The sequence below is a fragment of the Pan troglodytes genome, chromosome 12 (genome assembly GCF_028858775.2).
Source record: "Pan troglodytes isolate AG18354 chromosome 12, NHGRI_mPanTro3-v2.0_pri, whole genome shotgun sequence".
Taxonomy (NCBI): Eukaryota; Metazoa; Chordata; class Mammalia; order Primates; family Hominidae; genus Pan; species Pan troglodytes.
The window spans coordinates 95,883,187-95,896,227 of NC_072410.2; the positions used below are offsets into that span (position 1 = coordinate 95,883,187).

Genomic DNA, 13,041 nt, shown 5'->3' on the forward strand with positions numbered 1-13,041 from the left:
GCCCAACTCCAGCCAGTCATCTTACAAATACAACCCCACAATGTGTGCTGGCGTGCAGGAAGGACTAGAAGAAACTCAACTTCACAATGCATGCACTCTCAGGACGGTAGGTCAGAAACGGCATCATCACACAGGAATACTATCAATAGCATTCTTTCTCAGTTCCAAGATTCACAAATCCCTCCCTCAAGTCTTGCCACTTCCTGAGGGTTTTAATGTTTCTAAAATGAGGATGCACCTTGGAATCAACATATATATTTTGATCTGGTAGCATTAGATTATTTTACCTAAAAGCTATTGGTAAATTGCTGGTGTGTCTTAGAATCAAGAATACAGTCCTACAAAACCTCAATATCCATTACATAGATTTAGGTCTAACTTGGTTCAAATCATGTCCCTCTCCTTGATCTTAACAATTACATTCAGCAACAGCTGGATAGGCAATGTATAAGACAAGTATTAGTCCTGTTTCCTCATAGTAGCAGTTTAAAAGGCATTCCATCATTATCTCATAAAACACTGGTATGGATTTCAAAGGCAAATTAATCCATATAAAAACTACTCTGATCCTCTGAAAATGTACTATCCCATAGCAAACTGGAAAGGAACATTTTACTTACACCCTCCTGATCTATCTAGCCTTGACACATTTTCTTCCTCCTTAATTCACAACCCTCCACCCCAGTAATATCGCTGATTCCCAAAATACACTCAGCCCAGGAGGAGCAGCTCTCCAGCACAGCTGTCTGCTCCTGCCCTGCTCGGGTATTTTGGTGAGCTATGTGACACAGGACCACACAGAAGGAATGCCACTCTCAGGCCCCACGGTTCCCATTGCACCACAGGCAGGTGCATCCCACCAAACCCCAGTCTGGCATTCGAAACAGAAGAAACTGCCCTGCTGGATGGGGGCTATAGTTTTCCTGAACTTCATCTCTATGTTTAAAACTAGGGCGACAGCCGTCTTGGCTACTGTAAACTAATCTGATGGGCATGGGGGCAGGGAGTGGCTATGAGGAGGCTGCCAATAGGCCATGATTGAGCAAAGTAAAGAGTGAAATAGTTATTTCTCATTGTTTGCAACCCCGGAAACTCCAAATGAGTGGCTCCTTCACCATGATTTTTAGAAATGGACCATGCGTTCCTTTTACCATCTGGAGTAAAAATCCCAAAGCCTCTTGTGCGGTAGATCTGGCTTATATTTACACGTGCTTTCTAAAAGCACACTGAAATTTGGAAGCCAAATAAAAAAGAAGCTGACAATGAGGTACACACATAGTAGTTAGGGGCCCTCAAGTTGAGACATGTTTATTAAGAGTTTCTGGCTCTGGGCACTAACTCTGACTTCAACTCAGTTCTTCTGGAAAAAGAAAACTGTTTGGGACCCTCTTCTATTCCAAGAACAGGGACCGCAAGATGGGCAGGTGGAGGGGTAGCAAACATAACCCAGGGAATTGTCCAAATATGCTAGAATCCCTATCTGGTGACAGCCCCACAAAGACACACATCTGGAGGAGGCACAGTGTACAGGCCTCACACCTACACCATGGAGAAGCTTCGATTTTTCTCCTTCCTCTCAACTCTGCACACGTTATGTTAAAAACTCGCTACTATCCAATTAGTTAATTTACAGGAATCCAAGATCAAGTCCTGCCACAGCCCCTTCATACATAAACAGTAAGCACTTCCTATGGATGGTATCAGGCCTTTTCCAAACCTCACATTATACCAGGGTTGTAGTGCGATTAAAAAAAAAAATTATTTTAAAGAGTACCGCAAGATGCTTATTCACAACAACACACCGGAAGCGCAGGAACTTGGAGCTCCCAAACGCAACCTCTTCTCCCTTCCCTCCACTACTTCTACTCCCCGCTCCGCAACACCGGCCGGGCAGTAGCTCAGCCCACTAGAAGGCCACCAGGCACTAGCCGCGTTCATTAAACGCTAGATGATCACGATGGGGCTGAACCCTTCCCAGCCAAATCTATTCGGAAAGCCCTGCAAGCTCTGAGCAGCCAGTGAGAACTGTCCAGACCTGCTTCCCCAAACCAGCCAGGCAGGAGCGTGTGGGGAAGAAACCCGAGGCCCCCAGGCTGGGCCTGGCCCGATGTTCCCCCTCCCCCAAGTCTCCCGTCGCTCTCCTGTCACTCTTTTTCTGGCACATCACTGGGGAGAACCAGAGAGGCCGGGAGATGTCAGGCCTAGGAGGAGTGAGGAGGAGGGAGAAGGGATAAGGGCGGACGGGAGGTAGTTTGGAGAAAATATCAGCCCAGGGCAGAGGTGCAGTGGCCACGTCTAGTGGGGAAGGAGCCTCAAGGTGGACCCGGAGAGACGGAGGGAAGGGGAGGGGAGGGAAGGGGAGGGGGAGTGGCTGGGGAGGCCGGGCCGCCGAGGCCGGAGGAACCCGGCGACAGGGATGGAGGGGGTTGACCGGCGCGGGGAAGGCGCGGTCGGGATGCGGGAGTGCGGGTGGGGAGGCGGGGACGGGGGGAGCCCGGTTCCCCTCCCCCAGCCCGGGCCCTGGCCTCCCGCTGACTCAGCCCCACGGCGTCCGTCGCCTCGACCCGGACTCACAGTGCGCGAGGCGGCTCCGGCGGAGGCGGCGGGGGAGGGGACAGGTGGCGGGGGCGCTGCGGCAGAGGCTGCGGCTCCGGCCGGCGGCTCCGGGGCGGAGGGTCCTCGCTGAGGCCGCCGCGGTCTCCGGCTTCAACGCACAGAGACTGCGGGGGACGAGGGCACTGCGCAGGCGCGATGCGGCCGCCGCTGTCAGTCCGAGCGGGGCGGGGCCAGGGCACCCGCCGTCTCCAAGGCAACTGAGCGGCGGGAGGACAGCCCCTACCTCCACCTTGCCTTAGCGATTGCGGCGGGAGGCGGGGGGCGACAGGAACAGGCCCACTGCGTTGCCGTAGCAACGAGGAGAAGAGACCGCTTCAGACGTGTGCGGCGGTACCGAGGGAACGCGCCTACCTCGTCACCATAGCAACTGGGAACAGCCCGTTCCTTTTTCCCTGGCAACAGGGTAACAATCCCTCCGCCCTGTCTCATCACAGGAGGAACAACCGTGTGCACCTGATTTCAGTAGCTGGATGACGGATTTTCATCTTTTATGGCTACGGAAAAGGAAAAAGAGACGTTTTCTTCTCTTTCAGCGACATGGAAGAGCTAAGGCTGGGTTTTATCTCCTCTCTTGGTGTGTGGGTTCCAATCACAGTCTTTTTCTCTAATCCCCAAATTCAATTTTTTTTCTTTTTTTTTTGGGACGGAGTTTCACTCTTGTCGCCCAGGCTAGAGTGCACTGGCGCGATTTTGGCTCGCTGCAACCTCCGCCTCCTGGGTTCAAGCAATTCTCCTGCCTCAGCCTCCCGAGTAGCTGGGATTACAGGCGTGCGCCACAACGCCTGGCAAAGTTTTTGTATTATTAGTAGAGAGAGGGGTTTCATCATGTCGGCCAGGCTGGTCTCGAACTCCTAACCTCAGGTGATCCACCTGCCTCGGCTTCCCAAAGTGGTGGGATTACAGGCGTGAGACACCGCGCCCGGCCCAATTTTTTTCTACCTGTTTTAAACATCCCCTTTCATCTCCTACCAGAGAGTGTGCCCTTTACCCTTAAGTCGAGCTAACGAAATCGTCTATCCACAGACCACTTGAGTTTTTGTCAGCCTTATTGTCTCTCTCCCATTGCAAGGATAAACACCTCATTTCTTCATCTTGCTCACTATCTGGTTTGCAGTCCACTTCCTCATAACTAGCTCCCTCTGACATGTCCATTCGTTTTCCCGAATTTCCTCCTCCAAGCATGCTGTTATGGATCTCCTCGGTTCTTCTGGATCCCCCTTTCCTCTCCACACTTGCTGTCCTTGTCCAGCACTGCTCTGCCCAGGGCTCCAGTATGTTCTTTCCCCCTGTGACCTCAGCATCTTGGTTCTCTTTGTGCTGATGTCTTCTGGCTCTTCCTCCCTCAGCCCTGATTCCCATGGATGCCTTGAGGTCACCTTTGTACCCACCCTGTACATTCCTCCTTTCTTACACACACCTTACACTATCGTCATTTGTTTACGTGTCTGTGTCTCCAATCAGACTATGTGACCCTGGTGGGCAGGAATTCTGTCTTTTTCATCAGCTCCCTCAGCATCCACCACAGCATGTGACACATAGCAGATTCTGAGAAATGCTTATGTAATTGAATCAAATGAAGACAAATCTTTTCCTTCTTCTTTTCTCTGGCCTAACTGCCTCAGAGTCCCAGTCCCCATTTCTAATACCTTTACACATAGTTTGTCTTTTAGTACTATGCTACTATTATAAGTCTCTCATCTCCTTACCTTTCCATCCTGTTAATTGAGACTCTGGCATTCTCTATTTCCTGAATCCTCGCCTCTAGCTCTTCTCTCTTCTACACTATCCCAAATGTTTCTACTAAGGTAAATTTCCTCACTGGGTACCAACCCCGTGACTCCCATACCCTCCATAATCAGCGTAAGCTCTTCACACCTAACCATCCTGATCATCCCCTAACCAGCTCTAATCAAGCCTTCTTGGTGAACGTTACTGGATTCTGCTGGGCTTGTTGACATGCCAGAGATGCAGCATTCTCTTCAAACAACTCAAAAGCAAGAGCTCACAACCTAGCATTCTCTTCCAAATCTCCCTGTCTAGCTCCCACAGATTCCACCGTGGGACTATTGGTGCCAAAGCACCCCAACTAAGCCCATTTTCTTGGGGAAAAAAGAAGAAAGAAAGTTACAAATAGAGTAAGTAAGAAAAGAGAGGGGACACAGCACATCCTCTCTTCTTCCACCTAAAGCAATTCTCAGAAAGGAGAGAGCTCTTTGTAGACAATAATTCCCAAAACAAATCAAGGGGTTAGGAGAGTAAAAACCCAGGCTACACTTTTTTCTAGCCACAGAGTTGGACAACTGGAGCTGTTTCTAACTGCATCTGCAGGGTATCTGGGTGTCACCAAGGCAATAGGGAAGTCGCACGCTCAGTTTATCTTGCTTTCCCATTCTGAAGTTCCAGCTCAGCTTCATTGTTACAGGTATAGACTTGGGTGGTGTAGACTGTCCTGAGTAATCCTGAGAAGAAGCTATGATCCTTGTAACCCCACCCCTTTGTCATACACAAGGTAGAGGACCATTCTACAAAGAGTTCCTTTATACCCTTCACCCAGATTCTCTACATATTAACATTTTACTATGTGCCATTAACTATTGCTACAAAATGAATCACTCCAATTCAGTGGTTTAAAGCAACAACCATTTCGTTATCTCTATTTCTGTGGGATGGGAATTCAGAAAGCCCGCAGTTGGATGGTTCTAGCTCAAGGTGTGAATCAGAAGGTGGCTGAAACTTAAACAGCAGGGCGCTTGCTGGATGACTTTTTATGTTGTCTTAGTGCTTATAGATCATTTGTGTAATTTCTTTGCACGAATGTCTAGTCAAGTCCTTTGTCCATTTTTGAATCGGACCGTTTGTTTATTGTTGTTGAGTTTTAGGATTTCTCTATATATTCTGGATATAAATCCCTTATCAGATAATATATGATTTGCAAATTATTATTATTGTTATTGTTATTATTATTTTGGGCCAGAGTCTTGCCCTGTCACCCAGGCTGGAGTGCAGTGGCACGATCTCAGCTCACTGCAACTTCCACCTCCCAAGTTCAAACGATTCTCACGCCTCAGCCTCCTGAGTAGCTGGAACTACAGGCATGCACCACCACACCTGGCTAATTTTTGTATTTTTAGTAGAGACAGGATTCCGCCATGTTGGCCAGGCTGGTCTCAAACTCCTGACTTCATGTGATCCACCTGCCTCGGCCTCCCAATGTGCTGGGATTAATGGCTTGAGCCACCCACCACACCCAGCCCCAGGACAGTTTTCTAATACTGTTAATTCCACTTCTTTAGCTTGTTTGTTTGTTTAAGACAGGGTCTTGCTCTGTTGCCCAAGCTGGAGTATGGTGGCGTGATCACGGCTCACCTACAGCCTTGACATGCTGGGCTCAAACAATCCTCCCACCTCAGCTTCCCAAGTAGCTGGGACCACAGGGGTGTGCCACCACACCTGGCTAATTTTCTTTTAAATTCTTTTTTTTTGTAGAGATGAGGTCTCACTATGCTGCCCAGCCTGGTCTCAAACTCCTAGGCTCAAGCAATCCTCCAGCCTCGGCCTCCCAAAGTGTTGGGATTACAGATGTAAGCCCAGGGCCTGACCCTAATTCCACTTCTTGTTGTTGTCTTTGAGACAGGGTCTTGCTCTGTCACCCAGGCTAAAGTGCAGTGGTGTGATCATAGCTCACTGTAGCCTAGACTTCCTGAGCTCCAGTGATCCTCCCACCTCAGCCTCCTACATAGCTGAGACCATAGGCATGTGGCACATGCCAGCTAATTTTTGTGTTTTTAGTAGAGACAGGGTTTCATCATGTTTCCCAGCTGGTCTAGAACTCCCAAGCTCAAGTGATCCACCCACCTTGGCCTCCCAAAGTGCTAGGATTACAGGCGTGAGCCACCGTGCCTGGCCTCCACTTCTTAAATGCCTCTCAAAACTCTTCCCTTCTTTATCTGCTTCACCTTTACCATCTCTTGCCTGGGTTACTGCAGAGCTTCCCGCCTGCTCTCTCTGCCTTCAGCCTCTCTCATCTCCAATCCATTCTTTATACCATTGTCAGAAGGCTCTTTCTAGAAATAAATCTTATCACATAACTATCCTGCTTAAATCCCTATGGCTGTCCTCAGACCTGCTGAAGCAACTTCCGGGATGGGGGATTCATGTAAGGAAACAGGGCGGAAGAAATATAGAATAGATTATCTTCCTCATTTTTTTTTTTTTTTTTGAGACAGGATTTCACTCTGTCACCCAGGCTGTCGTGCAGTGGTGCGATCTTGGCTCACTGCAGCCTCTGCCTCCCGAGTTCAAGCAATTTTCCCACCTCAGCCTCCCAAGTAACTGTGACTACATGTGTGAGCCACCACGCCCAGCTAATTTTTGTATTTTTTGATAGAGATGGGGTTTCACCATGTTGGCCAGGCTGGTCTCGAATTCCTGACCTCAAGTTATCCTCCCACCTTGGCCTCCCAAAGTGCTGGGATTACAGGCACGAGCCACTGCGCCTGGCCCTCATTTGTTTTTTTGAAGTAGGGTCTTGCTCTGTTGCCCAGGCTGGAGTGCAGTGGTGTGATCATGGCTCACTGCACCCTCGAACTCCTGGGCTCAAGCGACCCTCCTGTCTGGGTCTCAAAAAACACTGGATAACAGGTGTCAGCCACCAGGCCTGACCTCTTGAATTTTATTTATAATAAATACATCTTTAAACATAATCTTTAAATTTTATTTAGAGATTCAGAAAATATTTATCTTATTTTAATTTTAAATGTATTTTTATTTATTAAGGTAAACATTTTTATATTAAAACAAACAGACATAAGATGGAGTAGAATATAAGAATCACATGATTTCAAAGACAAGACCTTTAAAGAGAGTTTGAGCTCAACATGGGCTGCCCTCTATTCCCATGCCTGTGTTATCCACTGCCTTTGGGGTACTTTAAGTGGAAAAGTTTGAGAAACATTGGCTTAAAGGATATAAAACTTCAGACATCTTCACATGGTGGACAAGCTCTACTACAATCTGGCCCCTACCAACCATTTCCCCTTCACCTTCTACTCCTTTTGTACCCTATCCCCTACTCCAACTTTTATAGTTCTTGCAGTTGGCCAAGCAAGTGGTTTTGTTTTGTGGCTGAGCCTGCCTTGCAGGGTTACCCTTCCTTTCCCTTCATCAGGCAAACTTGGACTCATTCTCCAAGACCAGCTTTTGTGTCACCAACTTGGTGGCATGGTCATGGGCCTCCCCCAGAGAACCAACTTGCTCTTTCTTTTTTTTCTTTTTGAGACAGAGTCTCACTCTGTCGCCCAGGCTGGAGTGCAGTGGCACAATCTTGGCTCACTGCAACCTCCACCTCCCGGGTTCGAGTGATTCTCCTGCTTCAGCCTCCCGAGTAGCTGGGACTACAGGTATGCACCACCACACCCGGCTAATTTTTATAGTTTTGGTAGAGATGGGGTTTCACCATATTGGTTAGGATGGTCTTAAACTCCTGACCTCGTGATCCTCCTGCCTCAGCCTCCCAAAGTGCTGGGATTACAGGCGTGAGCCACCGCGTCCGGCCCCTACTTGCTCTTTCTCCTTGGTACCGGGTCCATTCTTTGTTATGGTTCCCCTTTGCCTTCAGTTATTATGCTTATCCCCATGTTTCCCCATAGGAGGGCCTCACACTCAAAGACCATATCTTATCTACATTTGTATTCTTAGCACCTTGTACTTTGCATTCTTAACACCTTGGAGTAAAATCACCCAAGCAAGTTGAAAAAAATCTAATCTTTCTGCACTTTCCCCAAGGTGAGTGGGCAAACCAGAGGAGTCTAAGAGGGTGGATTAACTCTGTGAGTTGCGGGGCTAGAGTTTAGATTGGAGCAAGCAAGCCTGCCCTGCCCCGGCTGTGAGGTGGAGACAGGAAGGTGCTGTAAAGTTGGTAATTGTTACCAACTGCATTCATTATTCATTTGAAACTAGCTAGAAGTGGAACAGGGCACTGAAATAAGACTGATTCCCACAATACAGGAAACCTTTGACATGGTTTTGAATGTTTACAAGAGACCTATGTAAGTCATACACAATTTTGCTGAGGAATGAATTTTAATTACATGCCTTGAAATGAATGAGCCCTTATTTAGAGAGTGCATCAACCCTCCTCCCTGCTGGAGTTACACAAGCACCGGGTCCAACACTTCCTAGCTATGTGACCTTGGCCTTGGTTTTTCTCATCTGTAGTTGTGATGGTTAAATGAGATAATGTGTGAAAAATGCCTGGCACTGCCTGATGGATAAATATCCAATAAATGGTGACTATCAACACTAACAAAACTTTCGTAAGGGTCATTCAGTAGGATCACTACTTGATCCCCCCTCTCCGCCCCAGTTATACCTTCTATATAGAAACTAGTGTGGAAATTGAGAACTTGCAAAGGTCTTAAGACACACCTGTGAACATTAATGACCTGCTGTTTCCAGAATGCCGAGCAACTCAAGGCCCCAGAACTATTCTTTCACCCCTCCCAGCTTCTGCATCTCCATCTGCTGTTCCAGATGCTCTGTAGCCACAATCTGTGCTTCTCTTCATAGTGGTCACCAACTCAAATTTCAAGGGCCAATCCATGCAAAGGTAGTGTAAGATAGAGGTTAGGAACATTGGTTGGGGAGTTGGACTCGAGTGAACACACTAAATCTACCACTTACTTGCTCTGTGGCAAGCTATTTAACTCTGTTTCTCCATCTGTAAATTGGGGACAATAATAGTAAATACCTTGGAGAGTTAATATAAGGATTAAATGAGATCATGTTTATTAGATACTTAGGACAATGTTGTGGGCATTCAATACATGGTATTAGCTATTATTTCTATTTAAAAGTGAAGTGTGGGCCAGGTGCAGCAGCTCACGCCTGTAATCCCAGCATTTTGGGAGGCTGAGATTGGAGGATCGCTTGAGGTCAGGAGTTTAAGATCAACCTGTTCAACACAGTGAGACCCCATCTCAAATAATAATAATAATAATAATAATAATATAATAAAATAAAAGTGAAGTGTTACATTCGTTGTAGACAGTCTCCCAAAGGAGGTAAAGTTAATTGTTACCATGGCTGACACTTTTAGTTGTCTCTTTCTCATGATAATTATATATTATTATTATTATTATTATTATTAGAGACAGAGTCTCACTCTGTCGCTCAGGCTGGAGTGCAATGGCACCATCTTAGCTCACTGCAACCTCCGCCTCCTAGCTTCAAGCGATTCTCCTGCCTCAGCCTCCTGAGTGGCTGGGATTACAGGCGCATGACACCATACCCGGCTTTTTTGTATTTTTACAAAAATAGTAGAGACGGGGTTTCACCATGTTAGTCAGGCTGGTCTCGAACTCCTGGCCTCAGGTGATCTGCCCTCCTCGGCCTCTCAAAGTGCGGGATTACAGGCGTGAGCCACCATGCCTGGCCTGGTAGTTATTTTATAAAACTAGCATATATTCAGATCCTATGGCAGCCAGGCATGAGATACATACAATTTCTTATAACCTCCTTTGTCACCTTCTGAGGTTGGTATTATTCCTTCCTTTTTTTATTTTTTGAGATGGAGTCTTGCTCTGTTGCCCAGGCTAGAGTGCAGTGGTGCGATCTCGGCTCACTGCAACCTCCGCCTCCTGGGTTCAAGCTATTCTCCTGCCTCAACCTCCCGAGTAGCTAGGATTACAGGCGCCCACCACCACACCTGGCTAATTTTTGTATTTTTTTGTAGAGAAGGGGTTTCACCATATTGGCCAGGCTGGTCTTGAACACCTGACCTCAGGTGATCCACCTGCCTCGGCCTCCCAAAGTGCTGGGATTACAGGTGTGAGCCACCACGCCCAGCCAGAGGTTGGTATTATTCTTATTTCCACACATAAACAACAGAGGCCCAGAGAGGTTAATAACTTACCTAAGATAACACAGCTAGTGAACATCAGAAGTGGAGCTTGAACTTAAAGCCAACACCAAAATCCAGACTTCTTCCACTATCCCATGCTTCCTACATTTTCTTGTGTGTCAACATGTCTTTTTTCAAACTCACCTCTAAATGCAGGAGCTACACTTGCTTCCTGTTGTCATGTCTCACACATGCCTGGTAGATGTTCTATAAGCATGGATTAGACAGAAGGTGGAGAACTCTTGTAAATAAACCTAAACTAGAATTGCCACATAAAGACAAGACACCTTAGTTAAATTTGAATTTCAAATAAACAAAAAATAATTTTTAGCATAAGTATGACACAGACATTATTTGGACATAAACTAAAAAATTATTTTTTATCTGAAATTTACATTTAACTGGGCATTCTGTTTTTTTTCTTTTTATGGGATGGAATCTTGCTCAGTCGCCCAGGCTGGAGTGCAGTGGCACGATCTCGGCTCACTGCAAGCTCCGCCTCCTGGGTTCACGCCATTCTCCTGCCTCAGTCTCCCGAGTAGCTGGGACTACAGGCGCCCGCCACCACGCCCAGCTAATTTTTTGTATTTTTAGTAGAGACGGGGTTTCACCGTGTTAGCCAGGATGGTCTCGATCTCCTGACCTCGTGATCCGCCCGCCTCGGCCTCCCAAAGTGCTGGGATTACAGGCGTGAGCCACCGCGCCTGGCCCGGCATTCTGTGTTTGTGTTTGCTGTATCTGGCAACCTTATCCTAAATTCTGAGATTGGTCTTGAAAGGGGCAGCTTCCTCCAGGGAGCTCCAGACGGGAGAAGGCTGCTATGGCCACTCACCCGCACTCAAGGCAGACGGAGCCTGAGCTGCTCTGGGGGCAGGGATTGAGGCCTGGTAACCTGGACACACCTGCCATTCCTTCAGCTTTATCCGTTCACATCGTAAGCCAAAGCAGCGACCACTGATGAGCTGAAAGCGCCATCTGGAGGCCTTTACAGGTAGTACAGTGGCCACGGGCCATCCCACGAGATCCAGGACTTGGGGAGCAGAGAAATGCCAAACCAGACAGAGACCACGCAGAAGAGGAAGCCAGCCTGGAGGTGGCCAGGGGCAGGGGAAGATGGATCTTCCTGGCATTTTCGGTTTGCAGCAGCTGCTGCTCTGGCCGCCTGGGGGTGAAGTCACTCTCCACAGGAGGTTACTGGCTAGGGCTTCACGTTCCTGGAATCCTCTGCCTCTCCAGCTGTTCCCAGCTCTTCCCCAGGCTGGAATTCTTGGCCTTAGGAGAAGCACCATGACCTGGGTCGGCTGAGGGTATTAGGGCTCATGCTTGAGGGTAGTTTTAAAAATCTTCACCCTCCGTCCTCAGAGGCTCATCAGTCATGATTATCTTCCAAGACAGAACAGTCTTTAATCCCATGGGCCAATAGACACAGGGAATTTCAGCCCCACTCCAACCTTAAATCAGTAACCCATACGTGTATAGCAAAGTACTTAGCATACAGTAGGCGTTTAATAAGCGTTACTTCCCTTTTCTCTCTGGATTGAATGCCTCTCCTCCTCACCTCCATCTCATCTTCCCAGGCTCTTTGTATGTGATATGAAAGGCTACCCTTAGCATCTCCTTCTTCCTCAGTCTGGGGGCACAGGCACTGAGGACAGTCGCTCCTGACCTCCCAAGCGGGCATGGCCTGCCACATCCCCAATCCTTTCGGAGCAGCAGAAGGCCAGATTCTTAGCATCTCTGTCAGCTCAGGGTTCAGATCCCAGGTCTGACTGTGGAGAGATGAACAGAAAGGCTGTGGCAGGTAATCCAGAAAAACAAAACGATGAAAGAAATTTAAGGGATGCACCAATGAGTGTGGAAGGGAGGCAAAAAAGATTGAGAGGTTGGGAAGTAGACGTCTGGAGGGAAGATGTGTCCAAGACAGTTAATCCCCAAAGTCGCTCCTTTCACTCACTCTCAGGAACCTCACCTCACAGCCCCCGAAACGCCTTGCTCTGGGGGTGGAAGAGGCTGTCTGAGGGCCGGGGAGGATCCCAGGCTCTTGGAGAACCCAGGTAAGGGCAGCAGTTCTGCTTGCTGCTCAGCGAGGGCCTGTGTCGGTCACCTAACAGGCTGGCTGGGATTCTTGACTGTCCTGGATGTAACGTTCTACGGAGGGAAGGTGCCCCAGCTGCTCTCAGGAAGTCCTGAGGGGACTCCTGGGCACATGCTGAGTTCATCAGCTGCTCAGGTTATCAAGAGTTAGCGGGGCATTGTCTTTGCTTCTGCAAAGCCCCGTTGGTCCTTTCCTCTGCATGGGTGAGCACTCTGTCTGGGCACCTTCAGTCAGAAAACTCCATTCTGGAGGGTTGGTGCCACATTTTAAGATAAGGATGGTGGCCGGGAGCGGTGGCTCACACCTGTAATCCCAGCACTTTGGGAGGCTGAGGTGGGCGGATCACTTGAAGCCATGTGTTCGAGACCAGCCTGGCCAACACGGTGAAATCTCGTCTCTACTAAAAACACAAAAATTAGCTGGGCACGGT

At 48.2% G+C, this 13,041-nt stretch overlaps 1 protein-coding gene across 2 annotated transcripts in view; it reads right to left on the bottom strand.

Annotated features, from left to right (window-relative positions):
* The window catches only part of MAPRE3 (microtubule associated protein RP/EB family member 3), a 56,219-nt gene extending 53,438 nt beyond the window's left edge, over positions 1-2,781 (bottom strand). The window contains exon 1 of one of the 2 annotated variants that reach the window (XM_016943826.3): positions 2,575-2,781. The gene's annotated coding sequence lies outside the window, so the exon portion shown is untranslated. The remainder of the gene's footprint in view (positions 1-2,574) is intronic. The other variant, XM_016943806.4, reaches the window with a different exon arrangement.
* Between the last annotated feature and the right edge of the window lie 10,260 nt (positions 2,782-13,041).